Raw genomic sequence first — 19468 nt, 5'->3', positions numbered from 1 at the left:
ACGAATTTACGGCCATAGTAAATCGGCGAAGTGGCGAAATTCGCCAGCGTTAGCCACTTCGCACTTTTTGGGTCAGTACTTTGTCTGCTTTAAAGAAATGTGGTGGTGCAAACAACAGAATCATGTGTATATTTATATATATATATATATATATATATATATATATATATATATATATATATATATATATATATATATATATATATATATATATGTAGAAGGGCCGTGGCACACACTTACTAAAGCAAAGACCCAGGTGCTAATCAGAGAAAATTGTATAATCATGAAGAAAGCTGCAGCACACTGGGATTTATCAAAATAAAACGTATTTTATTGGATCGATGTTTCGGTCCACAAAGGGACCTTTATCAAGATAAATTTAATGTGCAAGTGTAGACAAATATGTGCAAGTGTAGACAAATTTATAGACTCACCCACCAGTGAACCTTCACCAGAACACACCCACATATCAAGTGAACATTTTAACCCTAGATAGTCCAACGAACATGGATGATTTTAACTTGGTCTGAAAAACAAAGTGCATAGAACCATATCATTTAATATATAAAAATGCATAATCACCTGTTATAAATACTCTTAAAAGCTGTAATAAATTTAGTGAAAATACTTTTCTTTTATAGTGAAATTGTAGTGAATATAGTGTTAAAAATGTCATAAAATATTCGAAAAACATACAATATCTATTAAATCCATAAGACGTAAGCTGTTTGCATAGAAATACATTACTATCTGTCAATGAAAATACATAAAATGGTATGAAATTTATACTTACTCATAAGAAACAGGTAAATGAGCAATACTCGTTAAGTCCTCTGGGGCAATGGTATTTAGCATTTTAATCCAATATACCTCCTTTTGCAGTAGCATGCGATCCCAATCACCCCCCCTAGCAGGTTCGGGAACTAAATCTATGCCCATGTATTTAAATGTTGGGAGATTGTGACCCATTTTTAAAAAATGTTGTGGTAGTGGTAGATCCGATTTTCCAGTTTCGAAAGCTTTTTTAAGAGCAGGGGTGCACGATCAATATTGTAGATAGTGGTGTGAAGGATCAGCACTCTCCCATTAGCTCAGTGAATGAAGTGTTGTTTTATTGAATACACAACATTAGATCCGAAGTTTCGGTCCCACTTGGGGACCTTTTTCAAGGATGGTGTGTACTTACATGTGAAAGCTTACATACCCACCCCCAATTAGTGAATTTGGCGCCCTTATGACGTCATGTGTCCATATACAAAATGCTGCTTCCAAAAAAAGTCCTTTTTTTTCTTTCTTTCTGTGTTCCAATGTGTCATAACCTTTTTGGTCCACAAGGTGTCAGTGTTACCTTCTCCAGTGAAATCATAATCAACATATTATAGATACTTGTTACATAGTAATCTTTTTGCTAAAAACAGTAACAAAATTAGTAACAAAATTATCACCTTGAAACATTTGAAACATGTTACTCACAGATTGCGGGAGTCATTCACATCAAGTATTGTATTGCTATTATGTCTATATTCTCCTGTGAAATAAAAGGATATAACTGTATTATGCTTGCAGAACACAATCATTACGTTAGAAAGCAATTTAGTTGGAGCTGTCATTCAATCCCTTTGGAATGACACAATCTAGCTCATGTATCCAAAACGCTTCTCGTTTCAATAACATATTGTCAATGTCACCACCCCTTGGTGGTTTTAATATCTGATCGATTGGCATACATTTAAATGCTGAAGGATCGTGCCTAGCCTCCTTCCAGTGTTTCGCCACTGGTTGCTGGGCGATGTCCTGTTTACCTGGCTCAACCTTTCTTTCTGTATTCAACACTGCCCTAATGCTGGCTCTGTGCATATTTACTCTTTCTTTTAACTGTCTAGTGGTTTTTCCACAATAGACTAATCTACATGGGCACTTTATAATGTAAATAACTCCTGTTAAGGTGCACGTTAATCTCTGTTCTATGACATATCTTTTGCCCGTTCTTGGGTGTCTAAATTCTTTCCCCAGAATTAATGTGTTACATGTTACGCAACCCGTACAGCTGTATACACCTGGGCAGGGAGTTAAAAAATGTTGTGCTTTAGGGAGCATGTATTTCTTTACAGGATCGGATGGACTCAGATGCTCCTTAAGGTTTGTGTTCCTGGCATAACTGAATCTAGGCCTTTTGGGGATTTTAGAGCTCAGACTGTCGTCCCTGGCTACAACTTCCCAATATTTAAGTATGATTTCCTTAGTGTCTTTACTCTGGGGGTTGTATTTACTTATGTAAAGATAAGATCATTGTTTTTATCCCTCCTTGTCTTTTGTGGTTTATTCGGCAACAAATGCTTGCATTCAAGTGCTTGGACTGTATTAATTGTATCCATAATTAATTGTTTAGGGTACCCCCTTTCCAGGAATTTATCCCCCATCTTTTTTAGGTCCTTTATGCATTGTTCTCGATCACTGTCTATTCTGACCACGTGGGATTGATTGTGAGTGACAGAGGACACGTATTTACAGCCAGTACAGACTTGATTACGATGGTGCACAGAAATACGTCACAGGGACAATGATTGTATTCTTTCATGTCTCTCTTAGCACAGACCCCTCAGGGGATAGTAATGAGTATATTAACAATGACATAACAGTAATTGATGGACGGTGGGCGAGGCATTTTTTCGGGTTATAATGATATCAAGCGGTAGTGAGAGGGTTAATATGTGTGGGTGACCGTTGCCCTGATGTTTTTATAACAGATCCACGTAGATGTTATCCAGATTCGGATATTAGAATAGGAATTACGAGTGAATACATGTAGAGAGATCCCCAGAGCAGACCTTCCACCCTTGTTCAAATTTTTTGATATTTTGTAACATTTAGCAACCATGGAAATAGCGATGGCATTATATTGGGAAGTGAAGTGCAATGTTACCAAATACCTTGTTTTTAACCTATTTTTATTGTGTATTTGATAGTGTGTATTATTATATTGTATATGTAATTTTCTTTTGGGTATAGTCTTTATGTGATAATGATTATTTAATTTGGGATACTTAAATTAGTCGTGCTTTAATGATGAGGTGGATGCGTCATCTTCAATTGGCCAAATTTCTCCCGCCAATCTAGGTATTTAAAGCATTTGTGGTTATGTATTTGTTACTTTGAAAAAGGCCTTGGAGGAGGTCGAAACGTTAGACTCTTGCAATAAATTTTCTTTAATTTTCATAAGTCCTGTGAGTGCGGATCTTACTTGTGCATTACAGATTGAAACTGTTGATACTGCACCCAGGCGTCTGAAACCATATATCGAGAGTGCCGGCTTCACGATGGACTGAATTTTAATAAATTAAGCCTGGCACCCGTGAGTTTTGTGACTTGAAAACCATTGAATTTACCAAAATGTGAATACTTGGATTTGTTTGGTTATTACCATTTGGACTGACGTTCCGAGATTTCTCCCAGAGGTCTCTAATTGTCTGGAAAGGGGACTCGAGATCTGATACTTGGAACAGCCATGGAGTTCTCCTATGATTTTATTACACTCAATACCTACTACCCGCAGTTGGAGGGGTGAGCTCGACGGAGTGGCATAAACAAATTAAGCTTTTAATCTATGATTATGGAACAGTGGAGAACCCGTTCTGGCAGACACCTGCGGTCAGCGATACAACTCACTTACGGTGATTTTAACATCTAAGGGCGTGCCGCACCTTCAATTCAACCTAACTATGCTTTGTCCCTCTGGACGCTTCTGTTTCACGTGGGCTGGGGTTAAACTCTGTCTCCTGCCTTGTATATCTGTCGTGATGACCGAAAAACACAAGCAGATTGAAGCGGAACATCTACTGTTGCCTTATATATCGTCTGGGGGGTCAGCAGTAAAGCGGAGGACAATTCTGATTTTGAATTACCATCATATACCGTCTGAATTTATTTTATCGGCGCTTTGAGGGTAATGAATAGTGATTGACACATTATGACCGGGACTATGAATTTTGGACACTCGGGGGTTTCTAGATTTATTTTCTATATTTTTTATATTTTATTGTCTATATTTTCATTTTTTATATGCAATTTTGATATTTTTATTGATTATTGTCACTCCTTTAAGTGCTCCTTTAAGTGTACTATTGATTGCAGCTACACGATGCGGGGTATGAACACTTAAGAGGGTTTTATTTTCAGCTCCATTTTTTTTACACGTGGGATTGATTGTGAGTGACAGAGGACACGTATTTACAGCCAGTTCACACTTGATTACGATGGTGCACAGAAATACGTCACAGGGACAATGATTGCATTCTTTCATGTCTCTCTTAACACAGACCCCTCAGGGGATAGTAATGAGTATATTAACAATGACATAACAGTAATTGATGGGCGGTGGGGGAGGCATTTTTCTGGGTTGTAATGATATCAAGCGGTAGTGAGAGGGTTAATATGTGTGGGTGACCGTTGCCCTAATGTTTTTATAACAGATCCACATAGATGTTATCCAGATTTGGATATTAGAATAGGAATTACGAGTGAATACATGTAGAGAGAGCCCCATTTAGCAACCATGGAAATAGCTATGGCATTATATTGGGAAGTGAAGTACAATGTTACTATATACCTTGTTTTTAACCTATTTTTAATATGTATTTGATAGTGTGTATTGTTATATTGTATATGTAATTTTCTTTTGGGTATAGTCTTTATGTGATAATGATATATATATATAGATATATAGATATATATATATCTTTATCTATATATATATATACAGTAGTTCATTGGTTCCCAGTACTTACTTTATTGCTCTTAAAACTTGAACTGTAAGTCTTCCTTTCCCACTTATGGTCAAGCCACCATATTGGAATCTCTGCTTTCCATTGACATACACTCCAGATACATCAAATATCAAATAACCATAGGCATTTGCAATGTAGCTTGGGGGTTAACTGAAAGCCTGAATTCCTGAGATAATGAAAAATAAGATAATAAAAAAATAAAGCCATATGATTAACACAGAGAAGCCTTTACTTAATGAGATACTGACACCAGAAATTAAACATTTTTTTTATATCTATTATAATATCACATGCTATTTATAATTTTGCCATAAATGTATTTACAGATGCTTTTATATTACCCATCTGATCCCACATGTTCCCCTCTGAGGGTACTGCCATATTTGAGCTTCAGCATTAGAAATTCTAACTGACATGTTGAGAAGGGACAGTCAGATGGACAAAACAGTCAGGTTTAGGAACTTCAAGTAACAATTACTTACAAAAGAGCATTAGCCGTGAAAATGTACGTATTAATACAATGCAGGCAAAACTTTCATCTGTACGCGGAAACCACAATTATTGTAGTTGAAATGGCTTCATTCAGGGATATGACTTCTAAATCTCTGTTGTCAAGTGCATTCTTTCAAATAGATAGTTATAGATAGATAGTAATACCTTGCAGCTTTGGTGTTCAAGGTTATAGTGTACTATCTGCAAGGAGTATGCCCCTGCACTGACAGTCTGCCCTATGCATGAACACTAAGGTGCAGCCTTCTAAACCTTCGTGCTCTTGCACTCCTGCCAGGGGTCTTTGTATGTGACCCTTATTAGATCGTAAAGAGCTGCACAATAAGCTAGGGTTATACAAATAAAGGCTAATAATAAAAGTTTACCGTATTGCTATATCAATGGAACCATTAAAGCGGCATGTACAGTGTTTTCACTCATTCTAACTGTTAAAGTTTGCACTTCAGGTCAGACGTTTGACCTTCAGCCTGCAAAAGAAAGAAATAAAGACAATAACACATATGCAGTATATATATACTTGCAAGTAATTTCACAATATAAGTTTGAGCATTTCACAAGCTATCTCGGTGTTGCTGGTCGTTTTGCTTTTTTACTTTATTGCCGTACACCAGAGGCATGTTCCTAATGCGGAGTGCTGCCCTTACAAAGCTATATATATATATATATATATATATATATATATATATATATATATATATATATATATATATATATATATATGCAAAAAACGGCATAAAGGTCCCCAGGTGGGACCAAAACGTTGGACAATGCTGTGTTATAAATAAAAACACTTTGATTCATCTTCACAAGAGTGTGCTGATCCCTGCATCGTTTGTATCATTCCAATTGATCATGCACCTCGCCTTCGACAAAGACAGTGTGCGGACACCCAAGCATTTATATAGTTTCTAACAAATTATTCTATAGTTGAATGTGCCACCTCTCAAAAACTAACATGCTGTTGGGATCACCTAAACAGACCCTAATAGTGTTCATTTCCAAAAAACCTGCAAGGTACAGAATACAAAAAAAATTAGCACAAATTTCATCTTTCCTCAATGGAATTTTGCCATTGCAGAATGCAGCACAAAGGGTTGCACCTCTACCTCTGTATGCTGTGCTGCTTGCTTTTGGCACATTCTGTCATGCTCCTGCCTTGTGAATCATTCAAACATCACCTGAAGTGAAAAAGTTAAGAGGTCCATGTATTTAAAAATATGGCACAAGAGTGGTACAGAGCTAGACTAACACCATGGCACCCAGCATAATATTTGTAAAGACATGTGCTCTTAACATTTGCACTGATAATCTACTGGATATAATCTGCAAGATATTTATTGAAGCAATTTGGTTGAGCAAGATGAGTTTTCAGATGGTTCCCATTTATAGGTAAATGTTCAGTTCCCAAATAAAACACAATTCACTTGCTCCCATCCCGTTATGAGGGATCCCCTTTAATTTTGTTTCATGTGTACATCTTTTTGTCCCACTGCATATAGGGGGGTGAAGTATAGGCATATAACCTCTGGATTCACATACAAAATAAAGTTGGCACATGCATACTTACTGCAAAAGGCTGAAGTTTAACTCTGAAGATTTGCTGGTGACTGTTAGATCGTTCACTATGTCCAGAGACCTTTGGAGCCATCCATATTCTCTGTAAACTGTTAAGGAATACGAAATCATTTTCTAAGAATATTCATGTACCTTCTTTTTTCCACAGCATTGTGTCGAGTAGGTGAAATTTACATTAAAGTCTGAAGGAAGTCAACTACAATACAATGTATCCTCCCCTAGCTACTCTACCCATACTCCATGTTTCTTTATGACTTTTCAAAGAATGTCCACTTACTGCTGGTCTGCAATAAACTGTACTTTAATAAGAAAAAGGTGATCCTAACATGTTATTACATGGAGGTACGATATTGATTGTGGCTTTAGGCACTAGTATAATCCAATCTAGAGCACAAGAAATAGTCTGTATGTTCCATCAACTGTATGAATAGTAGGACAACAGCCATGTATCTTGTGAGAGTAACAGCTGTGAATATGGTTGAGCTTTTTAGGCAACTTGAATGGATCCAAATTTATAAAACAAATAGAAAATTCTATAACTATCAGTTAAAATATACAACATAGTTCACATACTGTATAATAAAAATCGCTCACGATTAAAACATTTACTAAATGAACAATTAAAATGTTGCTAAGAACTGGCCATTCTATAACATATTAAATGTTAACTTTAAGGTTAATTAGGTCAATTTTAGCACCACCTCTGCAAAGATCCTCTTTCATCAGTCTATTTGATCAGATCATCGCATTTATATGAAACAAGGCAAATCTGCTGAACAGGTGATGCAGACGAAACCTTAGAATTACTGCCAGCTTAAAGGAGTCAGTAACTACAGGGTTCCCCCCAGGCTCATGAGATTCAGAACATGAGGCAGGATAGAAGCACTGGTGCTTAGCACAATTATAGAGAAGTGCAAGGAGTGTCTTGGGATGCAAGACTGGTGAATTTTTGCTCAACTGCAATGTGCCATATGAATTCATGTGGAAAATATTGGCGGTATTCCACAGAAACTGTAACTTACAGCCCTTACTTTTATTGACTTTGCAAAAATTACATCCAGCATTAGCCAGTGGCAAGGCTAGTCCAAAGATTAAGGCCAGACATGTTATTCTTCACATTTTTGTCTTTTCACGCTGTGGGCAAGGAGAAAGGAAGCAATATTAAAAACAGAAATATAATTACTGTAAAGCCGTGCCATTTATATTACTGCATTATAATATGACAGTTTGACAACCTGTTGAGTACTTGAAGGGAGTCCCCTTAAGTCTTATTGCAATTGTCCTGCTATGCACATAATTCTGGGAAATTTTTAAAAATTCTAAATCCCAACCAACCCCAACCCCATGTCCACAATATGAGCCACATGACTGAGACATGACTGAGCTGTCAGTTCTTTCTTCCAGCTTTCACTGGTGGGGAATGTGAAACACTGAAATATCAGTTATATTCATCCAGGATTATACACCAAAGTAGAGGCATTTAGGGAATTTACTGTCCCAGCATGTGATCTGTAAGGGCTGCATTTTGTCAGTTCTGCCCTGAATTAGAAGCAAAATAAAACCTAGTACCAAAGTCTTATTTTCTAGTACTTGGAGTAAAGTTGAAAAGAAGACCTCAACCAAAGTATTATATTTTGGTTCTGCATTGCTAGTTCCACTGTTAAATGCAGATATATTGTATCAGAGAGCTGGAACTAGGGCCGGAACTAGGGGTAGGCAGATGAGGCATGTGCCTAGGGCACAAAGCTGGGTTTGTGTGCGTGCGTCAGGAGTGGGAAGCGACGCGACTGGTCAGGTTGCTTATGGCTGTATGCGCTTCCTGAAATAAAATTATATATATCACCAAGTTTTTCACTAGAAACCTCTTCCTTCAAAAGTTCTCTTCTTATTTCGCTAAGAGGATCAGAGAATAGATGCACCTCTCAGCTTAGAACACAAATGTCGCTCTCTCCCTTCAGGCTGCACAGCACACCTCCACTGCACCTCCAGGAATGAAAGCAAAGAAGAGAAAAATTGCACACAATCTGGAAACGAGGGAAAAATCCCCTGCTTGGTTATTACTTACAGGATCCACTCAAAAACGATTGCATGGGTTCTCAGATGTGGTGCGGCTTGGTTAACACTTATTTTGACTGCCTCTTGTTCCACCGTCAGTGAGTTACTACCACCCCATGTCAAACTACACCCAGCATTATAAGCTAAGCCCCCTAACTTCTAATTGAGACACCTATTCTCAAGCACAAGCACTCTAGCAGCAGTGCCCAATATCACTGTCTGTCATTTAGCAGGTACTGAATATACTAATATTAGAGTTCAGGCAGTGCACTGTCACTTTTAATAACTTCACCATGTATGTTCCAGACATACCCTGGGCACAGGGGGCTGTGCTACACCCACACACTGGCCGAATCTTAATGTGAAATACCCATCTGGCAGGACACATGGCAACTTTAAGGGCATCTACAGTGGACTCTGCTCGCCTAAATTAACTGGTCTGCACTATTTCTCACAGTTACCAAATAACTATATGAGCTCTGCAGAGTGGTGTGACCCACTTCCAATGACCCTTCAAGGTTTTTCTATGGATCAAGTTCTACCCAAAGCTAGGGAAAGGGGGGTGCCTTAAGGCTTTGGGTATGCTGGTGTGATTAAGGTTTCAGTTCCTTTTCATCCAACAAGCTCAATGGTGTGGAATGTTCTATACAATGGTTCTGTATGTGTGAATCTATGGTAAATATATTAACCCAACTGTAAATCTGATGAGTTTTTTCTTAAAAACCACTCTACCTCCATAGCATTCCTCCAAGAAACCCACCTTACTGGCTCAAAAATACGGACTCTTATGAGAGCATGGGTTGGATGGGCCTATAACGCTCTCACTCTTCAGGGGCATCACTATCCCCCAACCATATTAGGAAAAGGTTTTACAAATCCTGTCAGACCAACTGACACATTACACCTTGTCTTTGGATCAACTTGTACTATGAGCTATCTTTCATAACCCTGTATTCCCTCACTTGCTAAAAAGCCATCCAACCCCTTCTTAAAGCTAATGTATCAGCCTGTACAACTGATTCAGGGAGAGAATTCCACATCTTCACAGCTCTCACTGTAAAAAACCCCTTCTGAATATTTAGGTGGAACCTCTTTTCTTCTAATCGGAATGGGTGACCTTGCGCCACCTACTGGTAAATAAAGCATTAGAGTGACTATTATATGATCCCCTTTACAAATTTATACATAGTTATCATATAACCCCTTAAGTGAAGATCCCTAATTTGGCCAGTCTTTCCTCATAGCTAAGATTTTACATATTTTTTACCAGCTTAGTTGCCCCTCTGTACCCTCTCTAATTCAACAATATCCCGTTTGAGAGCTGGAGATAAAAACTATACGGCATATTATAGATAGGACCTTACCAGTGCTCTATACAGTGGAAGGATGACTCCCTCCTCCTGCAAATCTATGCCCTCGCGTGCTCATGAGCAAGACAAGACTCTAGAGGAGAATCTGATACGGTGGCATTTACCTGCATATGTGGTTATAAAAAAAAATGAGCAGGTAAATAAAGACAGTGAGAGTTTTATGTTTGCAGCATACAGCTGGTATGTTCCCATGAGGACAAACAGCTCCTTATATATTCTAGCTCAAGGATATAGGATATACATGGAGCCATAAGGCTAAATCAGGCATGAGCAAAGCTCGGATATCAGTGAATTCCAACATGCCCCCAAATGCCTATTACAAATAGTAAGATACTGTACAGAAAACTGTAGTTCACATCTGGTCAGCTACAGGTTGCCCATCCCTACTTTACTCCAGCACAGCTCTAATAGAAGGTAACAGCTCTGTAATTTCACTACTCGCAAATCACACTTTTACTCTTGGGGGTGCCCTCTGCCATACCTTCAACCAGAGTGAACTCTCATTTAATGGGCCAGTGTGTTTTTCCAGCATCAACTGCCAACCCTGGCAAACTGCAATCTTTTGGGAAAAGCTCTGCCCTTCAAGCTGCCATACCAAAATCCAGCCAATGGTAATAGTTATTGATAGCTATAAAAAATGACTGCTGATATAATGCGTATTGCTCAGTTTATTAATGCATGTTCTTATTATGAGAATGTCAAGTGACAAGAGGGAGAAACACCCAACTGGGTGAAAATAGCACTTAGCCGATGCTTTATTCACCAGTAGATCCCTCCAGAAGACTTAAGGGAACCACTCAGATTAGCAGAAAGGTAGTTCCATTTTAAAGTAAGATTCTCTCTCTCTGAAGCAGCTGTTCTGGCACTCTGAGGACTCAGAGCAGCATTACTTTGAGTTTTTACTGGTATATTTATATAGACCTTTCTGAGAAAGCTTACTTAATTTTAGCCTTTCCTTTAAGCATGGTTGATAATCAGACTTAGAATGCTACCTTTAATAATGATGTTCTCCAGATATAGATTGTGGGTGTTGCCCTGGGCTGAATGGGTGTATTACACTGATCAACAACAAATCCAGGCAAAGGCTTAAGTTGCTGCCATGTTCCATCCATACATTGATCTCAGCATGAATAAGTATCTAAAAGATTAGACATTCTAGTTAACATTATTGGCAACTTATCGGGCCAAAGAGACAGACATGGTAATTGTCTTTCAGCTACAAGTTAGCAAGCTGATATGACTGAAAATGTGATCTCTTTCAGGGTTATATTCCTCTAATACTCAGAGCCATGGGTTACCTGTAAAATATATACCATGAATGGTGCTATGTGATGTCATAGGTTATCAGTGCTTAGTGATGTCACACCAGCATTGCACCCCAGCCTCATATATTTGCAAACATTAATGCAAGAGCAGCGGCCATTTGGCCATTCTATCCCTGGAAAATCAAGTTGGAGGTAAAGTCTTCGACATGATTGCATATATATACAGTAATACAGGTATGGGACCTGTTATCCAAAAGTCTTGGGACCTACGATTTTCTGGATAAGGGGTCTTTCCAAAATTTGGATCTCTATACCTTGTCTACTAAAACAAAAACAGTTTAAACAAACGATTGTTTTCATCCAATAAAGATATCTTAGTTGGGATCGAGTACAAGGTACTATATTATTATTACTACGAAAAATGGAAATTATTTTTAAAAATGTGAATTATTTCATTAAATGGAGCTTTCTGAATGACCTATTCCCTGATAATGTACACCATATCTGTATATGAAAAATCAACCCCTGTTTTGCTTATAGGAAAACTTTATGAAAAAAATTCTTTAATATATTGTTAGGGCTGAGTGCATTTTTCTTATAGTTATATTTCATGACATATAAATTAGGATATAACCAATATAAGGATATTAGAAGTTACCTTGGAGTTCCATGACCCTCATCATGCAGCCTTGTGCCTTTATGTGGTCATAGAACACCTTCATGACTTATATTCTTATAATTTACAGCAAGGAGTACGTTATCCCTTATAATACGAGTGATACTCAGAGTTCCCTGTATAACTCAGCCTGCACTCTTGTGCCTTTATATGGTCACAGAAAGCCTTAGTGGTGTCTAATATAATATCCTTATAATTTACAGTGGGGGTACACATATAATACATGAGTGATCCCTGTATAACTCAACCGGCAGCCCTATGCACTTAAGTGAAACAGATTTCAGCAGCACACTGTCGATTTGAAGAAAACGTGTAATTTATTGTGTCATTCAAAAACGGGCAACGTTTCGGGCCTCCTGGGCCCTTTATCAAGCCTAGTGTTACAGTCCCACAATCACATTTAAAGAGTGAGGAGGAGGTGTGGAAAAAACAGCCACTCCCCTTCCTGTGACATTGTGAAAAAGGGGATACCAATAATACCTGACATATTCCGTAAATTATTTATTATCAAAATGAGTTGCAGTTACCTTACAAAATGTGTTGAGCAATATCGAATATGTGACCTTTTGCATCAATAAATGATTTTTCATTTGGAGTAAATTTGTATCAAATGTTGTAGAATTTTCCCGAAACGTTGCCCATTTTTGAATGACACAATAAATGACACGTTTTCTTCAAATCGACAGTGTGCTGCTGAAATCTGTTTCAATTGGATTGTTTGGCCCTGGAAGCAGGCGTGAGACCTTCAGCTTAGCACCTGATACCACAAAGGTATTTAATCAGGGTTTTAAGCTCTCTGCCTTTGATACTGTGCCTTTATATGGTCACAGAGCTTCTCAGTGACTTCTAATATCCTTATAATTTACAGTAGGATTATATAATCACATATAATACATTAAAAGATTCTAAGAGTTCTTTGAATAACTCAGCCTGCAGCCTTGTGCATTTATGTCATTTAACTTCAAAACAATTTAACTATGTAATGTAACTTCAAAACAAAAATACTTCTAATGTGTGTCTCAAACCTTCCTGTTAAAAAGGCATATAAAGCAGCAGATGAGAAGATTAATATGGATATAACAAATCTTTCTGTTGCTGACCATAGATCACTCTGACATACATTAACACAGAGGGTTTAAAGTGCATGGCTTTATATCTGTCAGTGCTTTAAATCCCTCTTATTAATAAATGGCTCGGTTATAAAAGGAGCCACGTGCAGGTGTGACAAGATACTAGCCAATAAAGTACAGAAGTCAACCAAAGGGTTGGGACAGCTGAAGGGGTGACAGGGAAACCTGAGTAGGAATGGGGGGGAGTCCACTCAGGGACCCCATGAGATATGATGGTGGCCGTGGTTCTGTGTCACATGTAGCTCACATGATACAGAATCCCCTTCTATGTCATTACCCTAAAGCTGCATGTTACTGGCAGGGGGGTTAAAAGGGGAAACGGACCCTCAGGAGATCAAGGAGAAAAGAGGGCCCAGTGTACATCCCATCAAATACCAACAGCCCTAAATATAGACATGAGAGTGCACTGAGGGAAACTGGGGACCAGTGACTCTGAGAATCAAAATGCAAATGCAGTGGCTGCAAGTCTAATCCCAGTCTGTAGCCATGTGATCACAGCTTCATATAAACTGGAAACCTGCAAACTTCCAAGGATACTATGTCTAGCTATGACTAGTAAAGCCATTCCCTGGTTGCTAGGAGGTGAGAGCCTTAGAAACACAAAGCCTATTGAAAGTCAAACATACAGAGCTGCAAATCGGATATAAACTGAAATAAAAAAATCTAATTCCTAATAGAATACTTCTGGCTGACTTGGTGATGATACTTGTAGTTGTCTAGCCATTGCCAAACTACAAGTTCCAGCATTCCCTGTGACAAGCAGTAGCTGAGTTGTAGTTCAGTTAACAGCTGGTGGGCCACCAGACAGAGGAGATCTAAGCAGGACAACCATCAGTGGAGATTGGGGAGTCTAGTCAGGGGCCCCATGAGTTTTGATGATGGCCCTGGTTCTAAAGCTGCTTAGGTTTGGGGTTGATTCTGTTTCATTAAGCACAAGTTTGACTGGTCACATGTCACATATGTACCTGAGCATGTGATTGGCTGCCAGTGACTGGGGTGCCATGACTTAGCTCAGTATGACATCACTCCCAGGGAAGCTCTGATTGGATGAAAGTTGCCAGGGAAGTTAACTTGAGGGCTCAGGTATGGATGGCAGTTATTTCCGTTCAGGATTCAGAGGTAAGTGGAACTACTACAGAATCTGGGGGGGGAGATGACATATTAAAAAAGGGGAATTAGGATTGGTTTGCCCCACATGATTTATGGAAGCTTAGGGGAGTGAGGACAAACCACCCAAAACTACCCCTGGTACCAAAGCTCTCAAAATTGACCCCCATTGCCTGCTATTGTATGTATGCCTGCCTGTGTATGGCCAACATAATAATCCCAATCACAACAATTCATTTCTATGTCAATCACCCACACCCAAAAAGGGTTTTTAGCTATTACTCTGTAAAGTCCCCCCTTCATGTGTATTTGGTAACCAGGACCCACACTTGGGTGGCAGGGGTGTCCAGGGTCCTTGATTGCACCAACCTTTTGTATCTCTCCTAATCAGCTTCATTCTATTAAATCTGCTACTGATTTGTGTTACTGGTTATTTATAGAGGGGCAAGCATATTCAGTAGTGCAGTACAATTGGGAAACATAGTGAAAGGGAACCCAGTATATACAGATATATATGGCAGAGAGGGCTCAGCTCACAACTTCTCCTCTCTCTTTCTCTCCCCATAAAGCGATTTGCGATTTTTAGAGATTTTTTAGAGATTTCCATCAAATTCTCAGCGACTTGAAGAAGAAAGAAAAATCTTTTTTAACATCAAAAGGCAGAAGAATAACAACAACCTGCCCAACCCATTGAGGGTCAATTGGAGGAAGGTAAGGATCCTGCATTTGACTTCTGTAAAATGTTTTACAAAGTAAATGAGGCTGAAAAAAGACACACGTCCATCAAGTTCAACCTTTTTATGTAACTGCTAGCAAAACCTCACTGACCCTAAACCTGTGCTTCTCTAGATACAGCTGAGCTATAATTCCCAGCATCCCCTACGAGTTATAACTCTAAGGCAATGTGTATTTCATATTCCTAGTATATTTATTGCTACTTTTGAACTTTTATTAAGTCACTCTTTAGTTATAAATGCCAACTGTGATTTGACATCTAGGGTCCCACTCATCCTACCAACTGTCAAAAGCAACTGTTAAAAGCAACTGTCACTAGCATCAGCACTGGTGTGGATGATATATAAGAAAGGGCTGCAATAGAAACAAAAGTAGTAAATGTCAGAAAAAAATGCCTAGCATTAGGAATTATTGTGTTATGGCGCAGGAGCACGAATCATAGCATAGCTGGTTATGGGAAGCAGGCACATTGGGTACATGCAGGGTTTACTCTGCATTAATAGGTCAAATGAATCTCAATGCATGATGGGATCTGTAGTCTTATCACAAGCCAGCCCAGATCATGACATTATACAATACAATTCAAACTACCTTTTCTTGGCAGCATTCCCCCCCCCCCCTATAATATGGGTAAGGTATCACTCTTGGTTGTAGACATTGCCATGTTGCTCAATATAGTCCCAGCCATTATTCAATATTCCCACATTTATATTTGTAAGCCAGGGGCTTAGAGACCCCAGGGCAGGACTTAGTTTGCTTTCCACAATTCCAGGGGTAAACCTGCAGCAAATAAGCACATACCCCTAAAAACACTAAATGGCCATGTAGGTGGCACTAATAACACTAACTGGCCAAGTAGGTGGCATTAATACAATATGATATTGTAAATGGGAATAAGGAAGAATTTAAACAGAAAAAGGAAGAGTTTTGTTTGGTCACGCAAAGACTTTTGCAGCTGCTGTCTAGTTGCTATAGTTTAATTACCATAACAACCACACACCAGTTTGGAAATAAAATTAGGACATGAACAGTAGATGGGTTGAAAAGAAATACTACTAGTACTAATTTAAACAAATGGGATAAGAAGTGTTAAAATGTCATAAAATTACCCACATCAACTTCCCTTTCCCTACCTGCTCAGATGTGTAGCAGTGAGGTTACAGAGAGGTGCTTGTCTTGAGCTTGTAGTTTACCAGCAGCTACAAACAGTTGTATTCTTTATCTCCACTGAAGCAGCCACTTACACCAACCTTTTTTTTCTCATACAGGAGCGTCAAGATGGGTGCCAGACATTCTAACATTTTGCGTCGGCACCGGCATTCGGAGGTAAGGCAGATGGAAATATCAAGCTGTCGCTTCATGCCTGACGATTAGAGACCTTACCAACAGTTAGAAAGAGAAAAATCCTCAGATTGCAAGAAATATTTCATAAACCCATTTGACAAAGACAGAGAGATTTTTCTGATGTTCTCCACAAATATCATGTTTCATTGTTCAATATTCAATATAGTTTGCAAGCACTTGATCATTGTTTATAAATTTTTTCCCATTCTCTATAGACTGTCGACATCAAACAGTCTTTTGATGCATGTGAGCCCCAGGTAAGTGTCTCACTTTTAGGAATGAAGCAGGAGCTGGTGGGAGTCATCCAGAAGGAGATGAAGATAGCAGCAGGGGCCGAAAATCTATACCGTGCCATCAAGGACAGGAAGACCAGAGCCCTGATGAAGGAGCTGAGGAAGAGCAGTGAGAAGAGGCTGAAAGCCCTTTACTCCTCTCTCCTCAAGCTCAATAAGGAGATAGCTCGGAGGGAAGCAGAGCATGTTCCAGGTGAGTCATAACAGGCTCTAGCCTCTTTTCTATTGGCATTATATGGAGTAACGTGTGTCATCCTAACATCCCATCCACTACCCCTTCATGGACATTAGACTAAGCCCCACAGAACTATAGATGACTTTTATGGCTTTTGCATGTACTTTTCAAACCACTGATTATTAATAGCATCTTACCAAATCAAGAAACATCCTTAAGCCTTAGGTTCAAGAAAGTTTTTATATTTGAAAATTCATTCACTATGTTTATTTACTGTCTCTTTAGATGCAGCAGCGGAGACTACTAGTGACTCTGGTGTAAACCTCCCAGCAGAAGAGGTCAGCGCACCTGAGGTTCAGGTTGTTTCAGAACCTGCCAGTGATTCTTTCCAAGTGAGTATTTTATACTGATGCCATTCATTTCTTGGCCAGAACATAAACATTGCTTTTATCATATCCATGTGATGCCACGATCATTCATTGCACAATTGTCCCTTGTTTGCAGCATCAACATGACGAATCCACTGAAGAACCAGTGCCAGAGTTAGAAGAGGTGCCTGAAGAGTCATCAGAGAGGTGAGGATATTGTGGAGTTTATTTGAGACCAGATTAAATGCCTACCCCATACTTTCATAATATAAGAGCAATAAAATCTTCACAATAACAGGATTTTTCTTCTAATTAAAGTAAAGTATTAGATTGGTATAGAAGAGGACAGATGGTAAAATGCACCTGCACTTTGGCTGGGAGATTACACAATACATAATTCAGTAGCACAAAGCCACCTATGAATTATGGCTATGGGGTGCTGTGCTATTGAGGATTGTGGAGAATGGATCTGCTACGGGTAAAAAGTAAAGTAAAATAACAAACTTACTTTTCCTTATAGTGAGATATCTGTGGTTGAAGAGAACATCAGCCCAACTCCACCTGATAACGCAGCAGAAGGATTTCCACTGGCAGTGACAAAGGACCCACAGTAAGATGCAACCTGCACATGATGATACTATTAACATTTCATTTGAAATAAAAAATGAGTTTCATTTTGGGTATTTTTTTTTCAGGGCTTTGCAGTTAACCAATTACATACTGCAAGACTTCAACCAACGTGGTTTCCTAGGCGAGGGCGGATTTGCCAAGGTAATATTAAACTTAATCCATAATTAGGATGACTATTGGCACATGCAAGAACAGTGGCTAAACAGTTAGTTCTGTTAGCTTGCAATGCTGGGGGCAAGTATGGATCGATTCTTGCAGATCTCTTAAAGGGGTATGGATGTTCTGCATGTATCTTATTGCATTTCCTGAGATTCTCTCTTATTCCAGGTTCTCCTTGTTGAACACGCGGCAACCAAAAGATCCTATGCCCTGAAAATATTGAAAAAAGAGAGCATCACCTCCTCAAGGGGCATTGAAAGGTCAGTTTATGGAAATGATCATTTTAGCATGGTTGGCTTTGTTACTTACCCATGTCCCTTTCAAACAGCTATAGCACTCAGAGATTACCCTGATAATAAAAGCAATGCCAAACTAGTGATGTGTCTTGGGACTTGCACTAACATCTCCTATTAGTACTACACTAAATAATCTAAGACAAGAATAGGGCTCATATGGGCAGAGAGACACTTTTCCTACTGGCTTGTTTTGACAATAAATGCTTTTAATATTCAGGATCTTGCTAGAGAAACGGGTTGCTTTCGCCGTTGCTGACCACCCTTTCATTGTGGATATCCACGCCACCTTCCAGTCAGAATACCATCTATTCTTTCTGATGGAGTATGTTGCTGGCGGCTGCTTAAAGACATACCTGCAGAGGGAAGGTGCATTTGAACAACCAAGAGCTATGTAAGTACAAATTAACCTTTACCTAGAGTCATGCGGGTGCCATTCATACAAAGTAAGTAGTATATGGGGTCTGGCTCCTTGTTTATCTAACAAAGGCAAGAGGATGTAAGAAAACATCATTATTTAGAAATACATAACATTTATTTAAGTGGAGAACATACCATGATAGTAAGTGGGTCTCTTGACTCACAGCGAGCCAGTAATATTTAGACAGAGATACACTACACTAACAAATATATGACTATGTATTCAATAACGTTTGTGTGAAAAGCGAGATTTGTTTTGTACACCCTAATTAAATTACAACGTCACTTTAACGATAGAGAGAGTTATAATTACCTGATTATATATTTACTGAAGTTAAAAAAGGGTAAAACCCCTCTCTGTCTGGTTGCCTTGTTTTTGCCTTGACAAAGCCAGGAGGCGAAACACGTGTTGGCATACTTTTTAAACGCTCTAACTATTGCTTTTGAGCGATTGCTTGAATTTTTTAATACTTTCTCACACTTTTTTTTAAAGACCGCATTGGTTCCGCTTTCTCTCAACCTTTACTGCAATCGAATGGCACTGTGGGATTTGTAGTTTTTTAGGGAAGATTAGAAAAA

General features: G+C 38.8%; 3 long non-coding RNA genes across 3 annotated transcripts; 1 reads left to right on the top strand and 2 right to left on the bottom strand.

The window, feature by feature from the left end:
* Nucleotides 1-266: 266 nt before the first annotated feature.
* Nucleotides 267-9160, bottom strand: LOC121398979. The gene is made up of 6 exons (XR_005964673.1): nucleotides 7901-9160; nucleotides 6862-6958; nucleotides 5660-5761; nucleotides 4785-4950; nucleotides 1474-1528; nucleotides 267-526 (listed from the first exon to the last, which is right to left on the bottom strand). It is a non-coding gene; the product is annotated as an uncharacterized LOC121398979 (long non-coding RNA).
* Nucleotides 9161-11134: 1974 nt separating this feature from the next.
* On the bottom strand, nucleotides 11135-19074 carry LOC121399030. Its single transcript, XR_005964692.1, has 3 exons — nucleotides 17896-19074; nucleotides 16341-16585; nucleotides 11135-11432 (listed from the first exon to the last, which is right to left on the bottom strand). It is a non-coding gene; the product is annotated as an uncharacterized LOC121399030 (long non-coding RNA).
* Nucleotides 17330-18019, top strand: LOC121399031. Its single transcript, XR_005964693.1, has 3 exons — nucleotides 17330-17411; nucleotides 17524-17594; nucleotides 17908-18019. It is a non-coding gene; the product is annotated as an uncharacterized LOC121399031 (long non-coding RNA).
* Nucleotides 19075-19468: the final 394 nt, after the last annotated feature.

Source organism: Xenopus laevis, chromosome 9_10S (genome assembly GCF_017654675.1).
Source record: "Xenopus laevis strain J_2021 chromosome 9_10S, Xenopus_laevis_v10.1, whole genome shotgun sequence".
NCBI lineage: Eukaryota > Metazoa > Chordata > Amphibia > Anura > Pipidae > Xenopus > Xenopus laevis.
Note: the sequence above shows the minus strand (reverse complement) of the source record. Positions and strands in the feature narration are given on the sequence as shown.